Here is a 20,707-nt window from a genome sequence, read left to right as displayed (position 1 = left end):
ATTATTATTATTATTATAATACAGAACTGATTACTAACATTGTAAGATGACTTGTGTTGGTGTGAGGTGGAACCATGAGCGAAAAAAAGATGACTTCTAAGAAGGGGGATCCTTGAAATCCCCTTAATGAGACGGTGCATAGTTACCATTCCCTTCCTGCGAAAGCAATGCTTGTATGAGATACTCATTGATGACGTAGATTGATAATGATATATGGATACTGCACACTAGTGTTTATCCATGTAAATAAGGCAAATTGACCGTTTTTCCTCTCATTACACACACTATTTTACATTTTCTTGACATTTTTAGTATAATCTTCAGCCTCCAGCACTGAGGGTAATAATACAAAGCAGTGAGCAAACACGTTTGACATGGAATCTTTGATTTGATATTACTGCTACCATTTAATAAACCTGCATACTATCTTGGCCCCACTACGATGATAAAAATAACAGTAGTAATGTTCCTTACACTGGACCATCCACAGACTGCTCTGTGAACACGTTTGACTAAGTAACACTGGAGAAATAGTTCCAAATGCGGATGGAGGCAAAAATCCCACAGACTGGACATCTCGGAACTCCTCGAAAGTAATGAAAAATCTGTGTGAGGAAATGCATTTCCTGCATTATGACTTGTTGTATTCAGTTTTTTTGCTTCAAGATCAACATCACCCTCTACGTCTTATTCCTGTGTTTTCATTTTAACCCTGTTGTTGATGGCGTCCATATGTGAGCTACCTCAATGTTTCTACTAATTTGCTGATGACTTGGTCTAATTCATACTATTACATATATTTACATTTCACATATTGATTTAATTTCAGTGAAAAACGCTGCTCAGCTGACTGATGCAAACCCTCCCACACTTTTACAATTCCTCATAACCTTTGAAGTGCCAGGTACAGTTAAGTTTCTTTCTCGTGTGCAACCTTTAAAGCAGTTTGTCTCTAGACGTAAAGGCCATAAGCAACTCAAACCTGCGAGATGCAAGAAGAGAATATAACCTGACATAAATCTGTGAGGAGTTTCTCTTCAGCTGTTGGAAGCATAACACCAACCAGCATTTTTGTAAATATGCATTTAACATATGAACTGCTGGCGGTTGCTCTTACCAAACTGAATATGTTAACACCAAACTCTCGGGGGATTTGCATATGCTGTTTATCTGTGCGGTTTTCTGCATTTCTCTGAGTTTTGTGGATTGCAGGCTGCTCCACCCACACAATAACAGGAGTACTATATATTTCCACACATCACTGAGGTCTGCAGTAATTTTAACTTCCAAATATATATATTTTTTCAACTCTAGGGCACCGTGGTCGAGCGCCTCTTTTATTTCAATAGGTTTTTTTGACTGGAATCTCTGGGTATGTAAAGAACGTGCAAGGCTGGTCTGGAGCGATCTGGAGCGACACGAAGACACGTTGCACCATCTCAATCTGTGTCAGCCTATATGCTATGTACACTTGGAAGACGTCAGTGTCTGTTTGTGCCATATAGATTTATCACCTCTTAACTATATGACATTTCTGGAGAACAAAAACAATCGTGGCACAGACGGAGAGGGGGTGGGGTGGCGTTTGTCAGTGCTCTCATTGGGGTTCAAAAGTAGAACATAAAAATGTCTGTCTTTGTCTAATCCAACACATTTTATTTTTGTAACTGAGAAATCTGTTCAGGGACCCCAACATTTTTTTTTTCTCCCAACTGTCAGGGTGTCATTTGTCAGGGAAAAAACAACAAGTGGAACTGATTTCCCACCCCCAGTCCTTCTGTATGTTGTGAGGTTATAGCTGTTTCAAACATACAAGGTGGGGGTGTGTATGGGAGGCACACATGGACACGTCAACCTGTCACCTCCAACACACTCGTCATGGTCATCCTGCCCTGTACGGACAACTTTGGCCGATCCCTTGACTTCCTCTTTGACACTGCTACGCCCTGCAGCCTCATCCACTGTCGGCGAACGGCGACTTTTAAGGAGGCCAAGCCATTCGACTGGAGAGTATATTGTCCTTCAAGATTGAGATGTTAACCTTCGGGGCAGCCTCTGGCTCTTCAGTGTCTCATTTTCCTTTTTCCCTCGTCCATCGTCTCCTCCTCTGGCTCTTCTCCTTTTTCCCCCTTTCCCCTGGTTTCTCTTCCCCAGCAGCCTGCGCAGTGAGGCCGCCAAGCCATTAGCGAGTCCCAGCACTGATAATGAAGCCTCAGAGGTGGTCTGAGCCAGTGTGTCGCCGAAGCTGGAGCACGGGAGGAAGGTAGATTAGGATAATTACCTGGCCATGGGGGCGCGATGACAAAGTCTCACTTCCTGCAGGCTACAATCGCGAAGGGGCACAATATAATCAGGTGAGACACCCTTTGTTCAAAAGGAAAAAAAAACACACCAAAAAAATGTGTTGCAATCATTTTTTAATGATCAAAATGTGAAATGATACATTGTGATTTTGTTTTGCTCCTCCTCTGTTTTCCCAGGCATCCTCCACATCCCTCGCATGTATTGCACTGTATGTGTTTATTTGCTGTTTGTGTAGCTGTGGTGTAGGTTTTTCTCACACATACTGTAAAGTAAGCCCTAAATATCCACACTCATGGAGACTTTGAAGAGCCTATGAGGTCAGGTTTTTAAATTATGGTCTGCACCCACACCAGGCTTTCTCTCCCCACTCCTGTTAATCCATTTTCCACACAATGCATTTCAAATCAAAGCGGCGTCACCATAACATGCCTTAGGAAACATTAAGCCATAGTGCGCTACTTTCATGTATGATAGCATAGCCCCTGTGTGCTTTGATGTGCTCACTTTTTTTAATGCTTTATTAATAATAACACACTGGTTCCTTCTCATACCAACATCAGCTTCTGGTGCTCCTTTCTCTCCTCCCGAACTGCATCCCTCGCTCCTGCCATGCCTCGGCTCCTTCATCCCTCCCCAGCCCCACAGTCTTGTCTCGGGATTGGCCTGTTTGTGTTTGGGAGCGGGATTAGTGGGAATGATACGGGCCTCGAGATGAAGAGAGCGAGGAAGACCTATGAGAGGGCAGAGAGTACAGAGCGCTGCATCACCATTGGTTGCTGTGGAAATCAGACACGTCTTCATTTCCTCCAACCATCCTCTGCGAGGGCCCGGCTTTCATTTCCATGCCCGGGGAGGGAAACCGAAAGAGGAGGAGGTGGGGGGGGGGGGGGGCCCTCAGGATTTGAGTTTTCTGTTTGTGCGTTTTTTACCTTGCACATGCGTGGTTGTCTGCATGTTACTTAGACATACAGAAGGACGAGCGCATAGCACTCACCTCCTGCACAGCATGGCCGAAATACAAACGCAGGAGCAGCCTGCAGATTTCTAGTGTTGTTAAACATGTTGAATGGGACGCCTGATTCGTCGCCATGTAGAAACCTTAGGATGCAGATTTCCTACTGAGTTTTGTTGAATTAGCGATGCAGACAAAGCTACAGCACACCGTGGCTTCTCGGTAATTCCTGAAATTTCCTTTCTGACAATTTAATGGATCACTTAACATCCCCACATTCATGTACGCACACACGTTCACAAACATCTGCTGATTTAATTTTCTGCTTTTGTGTTTTCCATGTTTGTATTCTTTTTGTCTCTTTCCTCTTTCCCGTGTGCAGCCGAGCATTATTGAATCTTGTTCTTATTCTTTTTATTTTTGTATTCTCATTTGCGCCCTCCACTTGTACGGCAGAGTTTCTCAATCTGTGGTTGTATTCTGTATAAAAAAAAAATGTATATATTGAAGTAAATAATTTTCTGTTTCTTTCAAAATGTTCATGACATTTTCAAAAGCTCAAAGACCTGCACGTATTTATGTATTTATATATTTGCACCATTTATCTGGTGTTGTTCATAACCAATTTGACAACATTCTGCATAGAAGATTTCATATGACAAATTTGCCTGTTGACTTTGTTGTTGCTGTTTGTTGACTCTGGCTGTTTGAACACTTATATGAGGGGTCCCCGCTCACTCCGCTGTCCCCCCTCGCCCATATTAGGTGTGCGTGGTCTGCAGTCCCTCTGGGGGTCACCTGGCTCCCCTCCCTGCCATCTCTGGCTGGATCGAATGCCGAGGCCATCCCGGTACAGGGACCAGGGGCCAGCTTCAAAAGGCGCCTTCCCCACTTCCTGCCACCTGGTGTTCCATTTTGGATGAAGGGTGCGTTTCCTTCCCATCCCCTCCACACACCATTGCCCTTCTGCGAACAGGTTAAGGACATGGAGTGTGTACAGCTCCTACCTGTGATCTACTTCAGCCCCATCCCCAGTCGGGCTACACCGGGAGAGAGTGAGCGCTCAGTACCATCCAAACACCACAAACACACACACACACACAATCTCTCTCACACACACACACACACACACACACACACACACACACACACACACACACACACACACACACACACACACACACACACACACACACACACACACACACACACACACACACACACACACACACACACACACACAATCGCAATGTGAAAACCTGCTTGATTTTATTGTGGCCTAAGAATTCATCGTCATCTGGTAATTTCCAGTGAGGTTATATTCTGGTTCTTGAAGACCGGCAGGTGGTGAGTGAATTATTCATTCTGCATCATAAAACCAATTCAGTGGTTGACAAAATAACCCCAACGACACAAAATGTTAATATTCCTCTATAAGATGTATTTTATTTTAATCAGACATAATTCATACCACAACATAGGATGATACAAAAGTTATTCGAGATAATAGCTTGTTTATAATAAATCATTATATTTAGGTGAATATTTATTTATTATATTTTGGCTCAAAACATGTTTCATTATTAACTGATCATCAGATCTGCTGTGGTATGAATCTCTCTCTCTCTCCCTCTCCCTCTCCCTGTTGGTCCAGTAACAAATGGCCGGGCGAGGGGAACACACATTTCATCTCCATGAGTGCTGTTGGACAATTAGCTCCAGGAATACATAATAATCAATGGAGGGTTTTTTTTTCCGAATCTGTTTATTAAGGCCAGCCATTTTTTTCCCCTCCAATACATTAGCAGATCTCAGTATGTCCACTATTCTTGTGAACAGGGATGAGAAGGAGATGGAGGGAGAGGAAATAAAGGTCTGATGAGTTTGGCAGAGACACGACGGAGGCTGAGACAGATGGCATGAAGTCTGCAGCACTCTGGCGTGGCTCGCCTGGTGCTAAAATCCTCCTCTCTCACATTCCAACAAATCCTACCAGGAGGCTGGGGAGTCTGTCACACCACTCCGAGGATCCACATGGCTCTCTTCACCCCCCCCCCCCCACCCCCCCCGCCCCGCCCACACCCCCCACTCCGCTGTGTCCCCTCCCCAGCCGGGCCTCTGACCACTCTGTACCGCATTCCTGCTATTCTTCCCTCACATATGTACACACCCACACATTAATGTGTATATGAAGGTGGGTCGTGTGGACCTTTACAGGCCTGGTAAGATAAGAAGCACCAGGGGGTTCAGATATGAAGAGACGCTGTCTGTCTGCTCTTGCGGAAAAGGAAACAAGAAAGGCTCAAATGAGAGACGTGGCCTTTACTTTCACTCCAGTGTGGAAAAAAATTATGTTATTGAGTAAACACTGGGCCAAATAATGAGGGGAAACACTGTACAATCCATTTGTATCACAGGAAGAAGACATAAGAAGCTTTTTGATTTGTTTCAGCCGACGCTCTTGAACAGAAACACTGGAGCTCAATCTCATTTCAAACACACAGCTCACACCCATTTCTTCCAGGCTCCCGATGGGCCTTACAATCCAAAGTGGACGGCAAATGTAACTGTGATTACACACAAAGCACAAGACCAACAACTGGATCACGGGCGCCACATGACATGTTCATTCTCCAAATACCGCGGCGATGATATCCTTTGAGTTTCTCAAGCATGCTTTCTTTTGCCATCTCAAAGTGGTTCATCTAATAAGAACAATCTAATTTATTTTACACTATGCTCTCTCCACACGTCTCTTCCTCACTGTCTTGCTGCCTGCCTTATGTTTGTTCTAATGAATGACTTCTGAGATGAGGTGCTGCTGTGAGGAGGTCACGGGGGGCTTCGGAATCACATTACTGTTAATGATAATAAAAAGAACAATCTGTGCTAAACCTCTTGGATGTCTTCTCCTCTCTCGCCATATGGAATGAATATTTTATCTGCTATTGTTGTGGATATCCTTACATGTTTGAATTGAAGCCTGCAATTAAAATGCACACTAAATATTGTTTTATGTTTTTATGCAAGCATTGCGTATTGACTTAAAATAAAAAAGGAGCTGCTCTGATAAAAGGGATGCAGCGGTGCGCCATCTGGGTTACAAAGTACACCACCAAGCACAACATCAGGCACGTCTTTGCTACTGTACGCGGTGCTGCGTGAGAAGTTTATTCCCCACGGTAACATTTCAGGTGCACAAAGAATGCCGAGAACACTCACAATGCAACCACAGCTTCTAACATTTGACAAGGCCCATGCCGAAATCGGGCTCTCTCGGTGTGCAAAGGTTAAGGAAGTTGTCGTCGTCGTCTGATCAAAATCTATTCAACTCAAAATCAAAGCAAATTAAATGGAATTTGTTTTTAGAAAATACAACGCTGTTGAAGCACGCATTGGATGGATGGCAACTTTCCTTATGTTCACATGACATGTCACAAACATATTTCCACAACCACAAAACGATACACCTGGAGGCTCTGGACACGTTTCCTCTTGTTATGCAGCTTTTCCACACTGACACAGGCCGTCATATAAGCATCCACTCAACACTCAAGCATTTGCTGGGGTTGTTTAGATGGATCTGACATTCACGGGAAGATCCTTGTTGACTTTCCCTCCCACCACCACAGAGATAGACTTTGCTGGCCGTCCTTCCTACATGGCAGGGCAGCGTGGCGTCCCCGAGCTCATTGGCACTGCAGCTGTCACCCACAGAATGGGAAAGTGGCAGGGTCGATGGCTCCACGGCATGGCTTCTGGCAGCGTCCCTCCCTTCCTGGCCCAGTGAAAGGGCAGGGATGGGGAGCCCTGTCTCTTAGCGCACTGATCAAGGGCCAGCCCTCCATTAGCCATCATCAGAGCTAAAGGTCAGCTAAGGCCAACGGATGGGTCCCGTGTGCACGTCCCACGGAGTGACTCATTCTCGCGCCCAGGTAGTGAGTCCTTGACACTCGGGCCTGTGTTGCCTTCTGCTGGTGGCCACATGAGGATGTCTGTACCTCTCCCAATAGTTACCCCCTGCACCCTGATGGGTAGATGCATCCTGGCTAAACTCACTCCACTCCGTTTTTTGTTTGGCACCAGCCACATTGTGCATTATTGTTGCTTTTAGAGAAATTACCCTCTCCTGTCAAATTAAAAGAGCCTTCCTTCTAATTTTCCACAACCGAAAATGTTTAATAAATGAGTCGGCCCCTGATTTGCACCGTTGATCGCGCAACAACACAATTGCATCAAATTGCTCGCCCCGAGCCGGTGCACCACATTGTGCTCATCACTGAGTGACAGCTACTGCCTGGTGTGGTTTACATTAATGCAGCCGGGCTGTGAATGGGGATAATTGTGGCGCTAAATGCTGCAGAGGCCCGACAGGATCCATTTCTTGCCATTTCAAGGGCAGCTGTGATAGAGAAGGTTGTGCCGGGGTAGATGAGCGAATTTGCACCAACATGCGTGCACACAACATGGGCATGTCCACACACACACAGGCAGACAAAATCAGCCACACTCCACATCGAGATGATTGTCTCCTGCTTCTGTCATGTTGTTTTTTTTAACCCTCTCTCTCTCTCTCTCTCTCTCTCTCTCTCTAGCCATGGAGACCTCATCCTGGGAAATTGAGCAATTTCTGATTGAAAACAATGCCGGTAATTAGAGCACTCACTATTTGTAACCACTTGGCATTGCATTAGCATGCAAAGCTGGCAGCCAGCTTATCTTGGGGAAAACGTTTGTTTCCTTAATTGCCCTCTTAGGACAAATGTGAAGGGGGTGGGTGGGGAAGGAAGAGAGTAAAATGTTAACGTGCTGCAGTGAGAATGGAGCCTGGTGTGTTGCGGGATGTGACTCCCTGAACACAGGGGTTAAACTCCACTAATAGGCTGCACACAACACACATGGGCACGCACACGCACACACACACACACACACACACACACGGGCGCGCACACACACACACACACACACACACACACACACACACTGAGTAACAGTGGAGCGCTCATACACCCTCATATGGGCACACACTTGCATTGGCACATGGGCACATGGAGGCACAGACAAAAAGGCAACTATGACAAGTGCACACATTCCAGGACACACACAATTAGGCACAATTAACTCCACCAGCATAGTGTGTACTGTAAAATTAGACAAGTAAAAATAACCATTCACCACACTAATGAAATAAGTGGCCCTTTTTTTAAATACAGAATCTATTAAAACGTAGAGCAGGGAAAGAGCTTTCTTCTGTCAAACTTAAGAAAGAAAAATCCCCATCCCCTTCATCTATTGAACTGAGCGCCTTCCCTTTTTCACACAGCCTCTACTTCATCCCCGCAGTTAAAAAAGTTAAATCTGTAAATGTCTCATTCTTACTTGTTCTCTGTGGTCCTTCTCTCCTTTTGTCCTCCGTCCTTCTGTCCTTCCGTCCTTGCATCGGTACATTTCCTAGAGGAGGCAGGGGCGAGTCTTTAATGTCAAATTCTGCACAATGTTGGTGGTCATCTTTTTCCTGGACAATCTGGAGAACGTGGTGAGATGAGAACAAAAAATATTATTATCATGATATACTATCATAGGTTACTTTTTGAAATCAAATGGCAGGATGCAAATTGATCTTTTTTTTTATTGTTTGCACATGAGGCATCGAGTTATAAAGTTACAGCTGAATTACTTACTGTATCTCAGCGGACCATAGTGTCTTTTTCACAAACCTTCAACTACATGTAAAGATAAGGTGCATATTTAAACTACTTTTAATAACCATGGAGTCAGTTTTCACAATGTACATGTAAATGAATCTATATGCTTGTACATTTAACTGGGAAATGAAGGAAAATGTTATATTTCTTTGATCAGAAAAAAAAAGCTAATACAAACCTTTCTTCTGAAAAACTAATAAGACCTCAGCCACGAAGGATGTGGTTTGTATATTCGTCTGTTGGATGCAATTAGCCCTTCACTCAGTTCAAGGAGCGTGATATTATTATTTTTTTTATAAATGTAATGTTTAAAAGAAAAAGAAAGAAAGAAATAATTTAATGAAAAAACAAGAAACCGTGATGACCCGTAGGAGCCTTCCCCTCTTTGAAGAGATTATTACCACATCTGCTTACTCACAAACAGCCAGAGACGCACCATCACTTCGTATCAAGCGAAATCAAAGTCAGTCGGCGCGAGAGTCGAATAAAAACACTCTTATTATTTTTTAAAGTCGACTCTTCCTCACATACACAGACACCGCAAACGACAATTATGCTAAATCTCTTTGACTTAAATACTGATGGTTTAAAGTGGAATATAGTCTTCGAATGTGCCACTGGAAAAAAAGAGACTTTCTCTGAATGGAGATATGACGAGTGGAGCTGGTTAACATTCATCCATTTCTCGTCCGTGTGCAACAACGGGTCAGTGGTCGCCCTGACGAACCGGAAAGAAAATACCTTTTGTGAAACGCATTTTTAAGAATCCAAATTGCGCGTCCGGACGCGCGTCTGTACCCTGCAGGCTCTTTACTTTAAATGAACATGTCGTCAGTCCTGCTGCAGAAAATAATAATAATAATAATCAGCCCCGTTTTAATAACATTCAACACATCGCCATCAAATAAATAAATAAATAAATGAATAAAAGCAGAGGCAAGTATGACCGGTTTTGCATAAACGCAGTAACTTATGAAATATGGTTTACATTCCTAAGTGGCAGCGGGTGTAAATGAACAGAAGCCTCGGTGCTACAGGTGGATGGAGGAGGAGAGCAGCAGCCTGCTCGTGGGCCTGCGGGCCTCCTCCTCGGGAAGCTGCTCTCATGAAAGAAAACCAAAAAAGGTTCCACGTTCAAACATTTTCCCCGCACACAGCTTTATCTTTAGCCCCTAAAATGATAAAAGGGTCAGGATGTTTAGAGACGATTAATTGGCGTCCGATGTAATAAAGGATCCTCTTTCTTCTCCGTGACATATTATCAGCTGCGGAAAGTGAAGAGAGAGTGAGTACAAGTTTTCTGATTAAAAATGAATAAAGACAGAACTATATCTTTCTCTGTGTCATCCGCAGAGTTTGCGTAAAAATTAAAAAAAACAAAAAAACAAAGCCAGAGAATCTGAGGTATTAAATCACCTGACAGGCATGAAAAGACAAGTGGCCGTGAGCCACATCCTCTCATCGTCCTCTCGTCCTCTGATATTAAGATGAAATATGATCCGGGGACGTTTTAATTAGCCACAGCCGTTAGAATAATTTGGCCCTAATTGGTGCAAATGCTGCAGCATTAAGAAATATGCGCAAATGTTTATTCTTGCACCTTGAAATGCAGCGAGCGTGCACTCACACGCACACGCGGCGGGTGGGCTAGGTGTGCGTGCGTGTGTGTGTGTGTGCGCGCGCATTTCCTAGTCATTTTCATAACACCCATGAAAATCAATTGTTCTGCGGTCTGTAAATCATTTAATGATTCGATAATGACGGTTTCCACCTCTGTGCGCGGCTCAGTGGTTCATTCTACGAATGCTGGACGTCATGTGATGATGAGTTGGAGCCATTAGACAAATGTGCTTCTATAAACTGTAATGGAGGCGGCGGCTGTATTTTTCTTTGCTTTCCTTTTTCGCAGAACAAGACCTGAACTAACGGAGTGACGGTGCGTCAAAAGCAGTCGCCCGTTAGATCATCTCCGGCCGAAGGTCCGGGAATGTAAGACTTCCCTAAAGTTGTGAGCGCCAGAATGGCTTTAGGAGATCTGAATCAGTGTTCGTGTGTACACACCACGTCCAACAAAAGCGGGGGCTAATCCACCTAATTTACACAATGCACAGGGCCCTGTTTACATGGGATAGACCCTCCGAGGGCCCCCGCGCCCCGTCTCCCCTGCGCCTCCGACCGGACTGCTGCACGGTTCTTTTCAGCCTCAAATGCGAATAAAGGGCAAAGTGAACGATCTATCAAACACCATCCAACAAAACACCAAAGCATATAAAATGTCAACATGCAGAGACAAAACATAATTTCATTGAAGCATCCATCGTTCTTTTTTACTTGCTTTCGTCGGTTAACGCCTGTTTCATGAAGTTGCTACTTTCTCGGATTTAAAACAAGGAGAAGCCAGTTTTAGATTGTATTACCTTCACTTCACCACAGAAAGGTTAGAAAAAAATGCACAAACTTGGTCTCAGTGCATCTATTCGACCGGATTCATACATCGGTTACTCGAAAGCGAATCAAGGCTTTGTGTATTTATTCATACAGCATACAGTATAAAACACAAATATAGTTTTCGTACGCAAGAAGAGAAAAAAAAAATCTTAATTTCATCGTTTTCGTAGCAGGACTTTCAAGGCACCCGTGATAAAAAAGAAAGTAACTTCAAGCCTTAACAACATCAAGCATAGTTCTCAAAATATTAACATCTACCGCCGAAATAAATGGGTTTTTATTGTCGTTATTATTATTATCATTATTATGTACTTTTACCCACCCAACAACATGTCAGAGATTTCCAACACAACCTGTTACTGAATCAATTTCGGCCCCGACTTATTCTGCATGTTTCCAAAATGTTTTCCCCCGCATTTTAATATGCACGATTAATAAAAAATAAAAATAAAAATATTGAAATGTACTATATTCCTTCTTTCCCGTGTGGTCTGAGAGCACCCACGTTGTGCGTGGGCCTATCTCGACACATTACACAGGACATTTTATGAAATGTATTTCCTGCCAAGTAAACACCTGATATAGGGACGCAAATGTAATGGACATATCGATTGCCATTAAATACATATTTGAGATGCAGAATCATTTGTGAATTCCTTCAACGCATTCACGAACTATTCCAGTATCTGTTAAAGCGCAAAAAGATGCCACATGTTTCTAAATATTAAAAAAATCTCCTTTTTTAGAAGCATCATCTTCTAAAATCGTATTGTAACAGGCTGTTAGTTCATAGGTTCGTTTGAAGAACGTTGATGGGATTATAAAGACGATACAGAGTTTTAAAAGAGTCAACTCTGAATGGAGCTTTGTCTTATTTCATGTCTTTTCGGCTCAATCACTTATCGATTATTACAGACAATGAATCACGAGTTCTGGCGGCTGCGAAGATTCATTACAGTCGTACGTATCCTGTTTATCCCACTCGGAGACTTCCCCGTCTGGAGGTGCGTTTTACTGTTTCCACATATTTGCTGGGGGGGGGGGCGGTTCCAGAAGGGATGGAAGGTAATTACTTCGGCACATGCAGGTAAATTCCGCCGCTAAATTGAAATATTCCGCTTTAATCCTCCTTAAATCCCAATAGTCAGGACCCGGAGATGTGAGCAGCAGCTGGAGTCCTGCGGAGCTGCGGCTGCTGCTCAGGTGAGCGACGCGTCCCGGGGGGGCGGGAGGATCTCCTCGCGCCGTCAGGAGCACAAAACAAGATTACTAGATCTTTATCACCCCCCCTACAGAACCACAACTTCACAACCTCGTGTTCAAAATGGTGAGTGTTGCATAATAAAACTGAAATCAATGAGCCATAAATAAACTTCCCCTGCGCGATTTACAGCGAGTTGCGCTCCCGAAGAGCAAGTGCAGCGTCTTTACGCAAATGAACCAGGAGATGTTTTAGAGTAAACCACGGGCTTGATATCTGTGTCGCATGCTGCCATGTTGCAGGAGAGCGGCTCCCCTCACAGTTTGTCATGTTACAGATATCCTATTTTACATCTTATAAACAGAGAGGAGAAGAAAAAAAAAGCTCCATAGGACTGATTTTGCCAGGTTCTCCAGTCTCACTGGAGTAAATGGTGCTCGCCATGACGCAGCTTCCATCCACCTCCCCTGGATCTTTAATTCGTAGTCACCAGGAATGAAAGGCTCCAGTCTCGGCTCACGTCAGTCTTTGCAGGAGTGGGTGACAGAGAACAGCAGAGGCAGATCGCATGCTAAAATCGCATCACTGGAGACCCCACATCAAAGCAGAGCAAACCTCATATTGAGTGAACTTTCAAGCCAGAGAGACTGTGTGACATCAGAGCACCCAAAATGGGACTGTCATGTTTCTTCGAGAAAAACTTTGCCGAACGTGGGGCTCAAAGGCAACGAGAGGCATTCAATGGCGAGCTCTGTTCAAACGGGCACACTAAGATTAGCCATCTTTGTCTTACAGGAGCCTCAAAGACCAATTAGATTGAGAGATCCGCACGAGGCGTTTGTCAAAAAGCACACGATAGGTATCACTTTGGCGGTTGAGCGAGCGTGGCTGGGGATTTCACTCGAGCACAGTCATTGACAAGGCTCTGTCAGAGAATGTGTCGTCTCCAGCAGACCTGCCAGTTGACGAGGATGCAGCTCGGGATTCAGACTGATCAATTCCCAAACCGCCAGCGAGACACTGCTCTGATAGTGGCACTTTATTCTGAGAAGTTTCCAAAAAAAAAAAGGACTGTTCTTTTTTTTTTCGTTATATTGTCAACTTTTTCATTTGCATCACAGGGCTCCACTATCCCAAGATACAGAAGGTGAGAGAACGTGTGCAGCAGATTTAGGAAAAAACAAAACAAACAAGAGTCATATTTATCTGAGGTTTCAAAACTTTACCAGAGGAGCTTGGACCTTCCCACATTCCTGTGTGGACGGAAGTTGGCGTACGGTGCACGTGTCTGGTTTTGTTGTTGAATGTAAACCAATTCAACAGCTCGTCTTCGGCCACTACTTCCAAAGTGAAATCTGATACTCAAAGCACTTTCCTCTTCAAAGACGGCTCCTGTTGTGCTCTGTGACCACAATAGTGTCAATCTCGTACGTTCAAACCCTCATCTCCGTGTCAGCTTTGAGTAGCTGTCTATATATACGTCTCCGAATAGACTTGAGGCTTTGATGGCCGCTCTGAAAACAGTTGGGAACATTATGACAAAATCTAAAGTGGAAAAATGAATCCCATTGATGTGGCTGCACACGCAATTTGACCTATGATTTGTGAAATTGCTTTCATGAGTATAAATCGTGTTTGATTGTAACAACAGCTCAGAAACATCGGTCTGTAACCTCAAAAGCAGCCACAGGAAGGACATTCCCAATCAGCTGCAAATCACACATCACATCCACGACATTTTGGCTCAAATGGCACATTGAGCTACGTGGAATGTGCAGCACGCTGTGTCATGTTTTTGATCACCACACTGATTTGCCTCAGTCATAGTGATGAAAAGAAAAATCGTTGTCAAGTGACAGAAAGTGACTGAATTGTTTAAATCTGCAAAAAAATATATCAAGCATTTGTATGCGCCAGATGTTCACATTTGTTTTCTTTTTGTTCATATCATTTAAAAATCAAATACTTTCAGGTGTTGGGCAGTTGGCCAGACCAAACAAGTCATTTGGAGATGATGTCTTGGTATATGAAAACTTGTTCAAAAATGTCAAACTTTTGATAGAATGAATGACTCAATTAAAGGGGAAGAAATCAACAGGCAGAGTATGTATCCCTACCCTGGTAATGTATTGAACTGTTATATTGTTTCAGATAAACGTATTTCTTATTCAATTTCTGTCCATGAATCATGCATCATTGTTTTCGCTGGTACAATGGTGAAACATTGGAGGGTTGTGGACATGTGAGGGAGAAAAGCTCTCAGTGTTGTCCTAAACAATAGCCATTTTGAAAAGATGCGTTTGAAGCCATGCCACGTGATTGGGAATAATCAAATGACAATAATCAGATGAAAAGAGAGGCAATCTCAATAAACTTTGTCATTCAACCATTCAGGGTTCAATCATATCAGAGGTGTTTTGCATGACTATGAGACCCTGGTTCTAATCCTCAAAGGGGTTTGGTGCTACTTGGCTTTGCACTGTAGTCATTCAAGGTCGCAACCCGGTAGGAAATATGGGCTGCCATAGCAACACAAAGATGGCCTCTAAAGGCTTAGCATAATTCTTCCCTAATAGAAAAATAACAGCGGCAAATCCTGTCCTTAGTGAACTGGCTTATTTGACAGAGGCAGACTCCCACCTGTGAAGCACATAGTCACCACACCAATGCGCTAAGACTGCGATAAGATGAAAAAGAGCCCATCTCTGGATGGGGATGGGCGGCCTAAGCTCAAGCCAAATTCTTTCTCTTCTCTGAGGCTGAAAAACAGCCCACAATGTGTCTCTGGCTAGCTTTAGCTTTTTTTGAAGCCGGACAATATGAGCTGCCAAATGAATCATACTCTCTACATAGTGCTTAACTTTGAACTGCCTAAGCCATACTCTGAGAAAAAAAACAAAAAACCTTTGGCAGAAAAAAGGAGCAGAAAGCGGCCCATGTAGGATCAAATCTCAGCCAGTGGCTTTATCTTCTCTCGTGAAATTATTTTAAACTCAAACAGCAGAGTTGCCGAATGCCTCTGTGCCCATATCTGATAGAATCCCGTCAGTCTTAATGTTACCTGGATGTTCTAGTGATACTAATGTGGCTTTAGGATGTTACAAACCCTGCCTAGTAACGGTCCTCTCCTCCCTCTGATTGTGATCAAAAAATATGTGATCCCCCCCTCCCTGTACCCCTCCTCCCACTTTGTTGGTAGGTACCACAGAGATGGATTCTTGTCACTGTGTGAGTTGCATCCGGATGATGAGCAATGGGGAGCGAATAAATTACCCGCACACTTTAGAGTGGGAGGCGTGTAAGCATCAGCCGCTACAGCAGTGCATCACTCTCTGCTTATGGAATCGCTAACGAGGGGCGATATCCAGCGATGTAGCAGCCGCAGTGATCAAGCTAAAATCAAAGGCTTTATGAAGTCATTACTGTCAAAGTGAGCTCTGAAAAACCAAATGATTGCCCAACATGGATTCCTGTAAGAGGTATATGGTGCTGTTATGTTACACGTGATGGCTGTAAGGAGAGAGGGAGACCGAGAGAGAGGGAGATGCAGTTGAGGGATGGCGTGCTTCCTCTGCTGCGCACCTGAGTCAGCCATTTTTAGCTCGTCTGGATTTCTGTTTATTCACCGGATGCAGCAGCCAGCGCCTCATTGTCTTGCTCAGACGCCGCATCATCCTGTCAGTCTCCTACCGCAGATGTCTGCCACTTGTCTTATTCAGCTGTGTTTAATGCGTACAGTCTCTCAGCCTGCCAGGATCAGTCCTGCTACCCGGTTCCTGACTGTGTATAATCTCATCATTGTCGCAGATTTTTATTTTTTTTTCCTTTTTTTTCTGTTTCATGGCGTTCAAGAGCTCATAGTCAAGATGACAGAGCAGAACTGAAAGGAAGATTATCATTTCATCACAATGTCCTTTCAGCTCAGGGCAGCAAAAGGCACATGTTTTTCTGTCTTGCTGTTACCCAACTGCTATATATCAATATAAGAATCACTTAGAGGCTAAAATTATTCTCGGCTTAATATCTTAATTTCATTGAGGATAAATTCTCCCTATCTTAACATGTGGTTGTGATAACTATAGGAGTGATGTGTTTAGTACACTAAAGGGACTTTTTTTTGTCATGCAAATGAGAGCTCCCCAGCTTTCTTTTCTTATCACTTCATCTTCTTGCTTTTGGGCAAATATGCAAAATTCATATGTTAATATTCTATCCCTCCCATTATTTTTTAAGACTTATTCATTCTAATATACTGCCATTAAAAACAATATCTTTTTCTTTTGTCCTTTACACCTTGAAATTCTGCTATCGCTACCTTTGGCAATGAAAATCTCTCCATTGTACATTCCTGCAGCTCGCCTTTATTGTGGACCGATTCACAGTGGTGTCCTCACATTAAAAGTGCAACGGCATGCTTAATGGCCACATAAAGGGCTGAATCTATTTCATAGTGCAACCTCAGTGGCTTGGTGGATTGCAGAAAAGAGTAATTAAATCAACAATGTGCGGACGAATGACCAAGGAAAGGCCGGATTCTCCACCCTGAAGGGAATCCCACTGAACGCCGGCCTGTCGAGCATCCTGTTTCAGAGTCTTCTGCAGAGCACCTTTCTACATCAAAGCTTGCTCAGCACCACGTCTCAAAGTACCACATCTCCAGGAAAGAATGGCCTCTGCTGAGATATGGACACCTCTGGCCTCATTTAACGCGCGTGGGCCCCTCCCCCTCCGCGGGCCTGAATCCGAGGATAGAGTGTCTATCTGACGAGATCACACAGGGAGGTGCGGGAACTTAAAGGCAAAGAGTTACCGCGCATCCTGCCCAGAGTCTCAAAAGGGTTCTATTAAAACACGTTCAATATGCCGGTCAGGGCTTTCAAAGTGCTGCACTCCCTCCAGCCCTGGCAAAACTCAAAGGGCATCAGTGTACGTTCAGTTAGGGGAATCTGGCCCCCATTAATTTAATGAGTCCAAGGTATTAGTATGCCATAGCCAGTTGCGAAGTCTCCCTTTTTTCATCTCTGGTGGAGTTTTAAGGAAAGATCCACCAACTCGGGAGTGACAAAGGAGGGCAGGGAACGAGGTGCGCTCATCTAATCTGAGATCAATTTCTAGCCGTCAGTCCTCCGAGGGCAATTTCCAGTGGTTAAGATGTCTTTGTGCGAGCTGGAAATCCAGATCAAGAATGCAGAGTGGCACATTTACTGTCACCAGGAGAACTTTGCTGTCTCTTTATCATGATTGCATCCTCAGAAAACAGACACGAAACTACGGGCAGGGGATCGGTGCTTGGATACACATTTGCATAACATATTTGGAAACATGCTGTGGTCATTAAAGCACCGAGGCCTTTTTTTTCTCCTTCATTCACATCTTGTCTAGACTCACTTCACAGTTAATTAGCTTGGTAAACAGCAGTGTTGCCCTGTAAAGCTGTAACACCTGACTTAAAGGAAGGACGCACAGCCTGCCGCTACGCAGTGAGCTGACATGCGACTGACAGTCACCTGTAAGAGATTACAGAGACAGTGGAGTTTGCCAGGGCCTGTCAACCAGGAAGTAGCAGCTGCTGGAGCTAATTAAAGGCATAGTAACATGGTAACATAGCCCAGTTCAGGGCTACATCAAACACTCCTCTTCATGCCAGTCTGGTGTCTCATCTCTGGGATGCTGAGGCCCTCCGTGACCTGTGCTGGGAGCCTGCTGGGCTCCAAGTCTGACCTGAAAGCTGAGGGGTGAACCAGAGTGGGTCAGGATCACTGTGGGGTGCACCTGGACCAGACTTACCTGCGTCTGTGTATCTGCATACCAAAATGTGACCATGCGGCTGTGTGGGCGTGGGTACGTGGACTCTGACCTGCACAACAAAGGGAAAGAGAGAGAGCCCGGGTGAGAGGTCAGGAAGAGAGAGGAGGCTCAGGGAAAACACACGTAGGACGCATTGGCTAAAGATGATCAGAGGCACACATGTGGGCTGAGGTAGAACCAGATGCCCTCAGATGTCCCGATGAAACATAAGACCAATGTAAACACATTGCCTCTGCACGGATTGTGCTTAAGTTATGCATAATTTAGCGATAAGCCTCAATTAAAACTGTGTTTATCTGGTCATCTCCAGATTTAAAAAAATAAATACTTACATTTGCTGAGTTACAAATTAAAAAGCTGTTTGAGATTACCATCTCTCAAAATAACACCGGAGCTCAATCGCAATGAGCACTCACACGGAACAAAAGTACCTGAAGCCCACTGAGGAAAAGGTTCTTCCAGCCAATATTTATAGACATGTGATGAAAGAACAAGATAAAAGAACCATTAGTTGACTCTCTCCAGTTGGTCCGTTTCTTCTCAGACTCTGTATGTCAGCCGTAGAGCGTGTGTGCACCTAACCAGAAAAACATATCCAAACAAAATCTCCTGTGAAACTTATGCTCAGATGCTGTTTCCACGGAAAATGAACTAGATAAAGCCACGAAAAAATAATTGAATCCCATAATAGAAAATATTTCCAACCTTCCCCAAATGCCTTCCCTTGAGTCTGTGCCATGTACTTATGCGTAAATAAGAAGACATTTAATGTTTGAATATTGCACCAGAGGCACCATCAATTTGCCCTTAAATTTCCATCACGCTCTGCACCAAATGTTTTCCTGTTTACTCGCTTAAAAGTCAATCTTGAAGATACATAACAGCATGACGGGGTCCATGAGCACAATCACATATAGGTGACAGTTGCAGCACTGATTCAACGTCGTATCTAAAAGGAGTGTGGCAGAAGGGTGTGGGCGTTGTCTCTGTGCAGTGATCTGGCCCCGTTAGGTGGAAGGCTCTCTGTGTTGTGGCTCTCGGGGCCGGCCCTGCTGCCATAGTCGGGAAGATATCTGCAGTACGGCACCATGGTGTGTCTCCCCGGGGAGCCGGCACATGGGCCACCTGACGCAGGTCTCTGTCTGCGCCTGCCACACAGAGCGCTGACACAACGCCACGCAGGGATGGATGTAGGCAGGCCTGTCTGCTGTCGTGTCACTGTCAGCAGAGACAGACTCCAACTTGCCACCATCTTTGTTGGGGTAAATACAGCACAACGCACGCAGAGGGCATCTTCAAAGGTGCACTAAATATTATTTTTTTTCCCGCAAGAGAGAAAAGATTTAATCGAACCTAAGTTGGATAATTCGTATTGCCTGCCATGTTTTAGGAAAGCCTGAACAAACCGAGAGAATACGAGAAAAAGCCTTTGATTGGATTTCGAGGGGCCTTATATTATTCTGCCACCCTGAGCAGCCCAGGTTCTCTTGTTGTGTAAAATAGAGTGGAGGCAACTTTCCGCTTCACGTCGTCATGGCTTCATGCTCCGAGTGACTGGCTGTGAGGGCCTGACTGCTGAGTTCTTTCAGCAGCCGTCGTGTGGTCTCAATCTCTTTACACGTTTCACTGCCAGGCTCCTTCATACCAGGCCTCCCCAAACTGTGTAATCGGCAGATGTCTTCATCGAGCAGCCCGCTGCCACACCCTGCATTCTTTGCCAATTTCTTTTTTTTCTTTTAGAATATTATTATTCCCTGAAGCTCAGCAGCCATGTTGATTTGGAACTTAATGTGGCCCGAGGTTATAAATACTGACTAACTCAGCAGCTTGAATTCATACGAGCGATATATCCAGAGCGTTCTCAGGTCAGTCCATTCTATACAGCACAGACCTGCTGATTTAAACAAACCCACGTGAAGCAATTCAACAGAATCCTCTGCCCTTCATAGAGACAAAGTCGTGCCAGCTGAGCAGTTTTTAGGGCTCACCTTCCCACAGCTGGAATATATTCAGGAAAGAGACTCTCTGATATCAATTTGCCGACAAAAAAATTCAAAAGGGACAAATTATGGTGAACTCACAGGTATTAAAGATTAATGAACAGGATTAATCTTGGGATCTGTATAGCGTGTGGACATCGCATGGCAACAGTAATCGTACTAATAGTAATAGTTACATCACATTGCTTCAAAAATCATAATACAAAAAGTACAATAATGTGAAATGTATTTAACAGTGAAATTAGAGATATTGTACTGAATTGTACATGTTAAGAACTTTATTTAGTAT

This window comes from Scophthalmus maximus, chromosome 9 (genome assembly GCF_022379125.1).
Source record: "Scophthalmus maximus strain ysfricsl-2021 chromosome 9, ASM2237912v1, whole genome shotgun sequence".
Lineage (NCBI taxonomy): Eukaryota > Metazoa > Chordata > Actinopteri > Pleuronectiformes > Scophthalmidae > Scophthalmus > Scophthalmus maximus.
Note: the sequence above shows the minus strand (reverse complement) of the source record.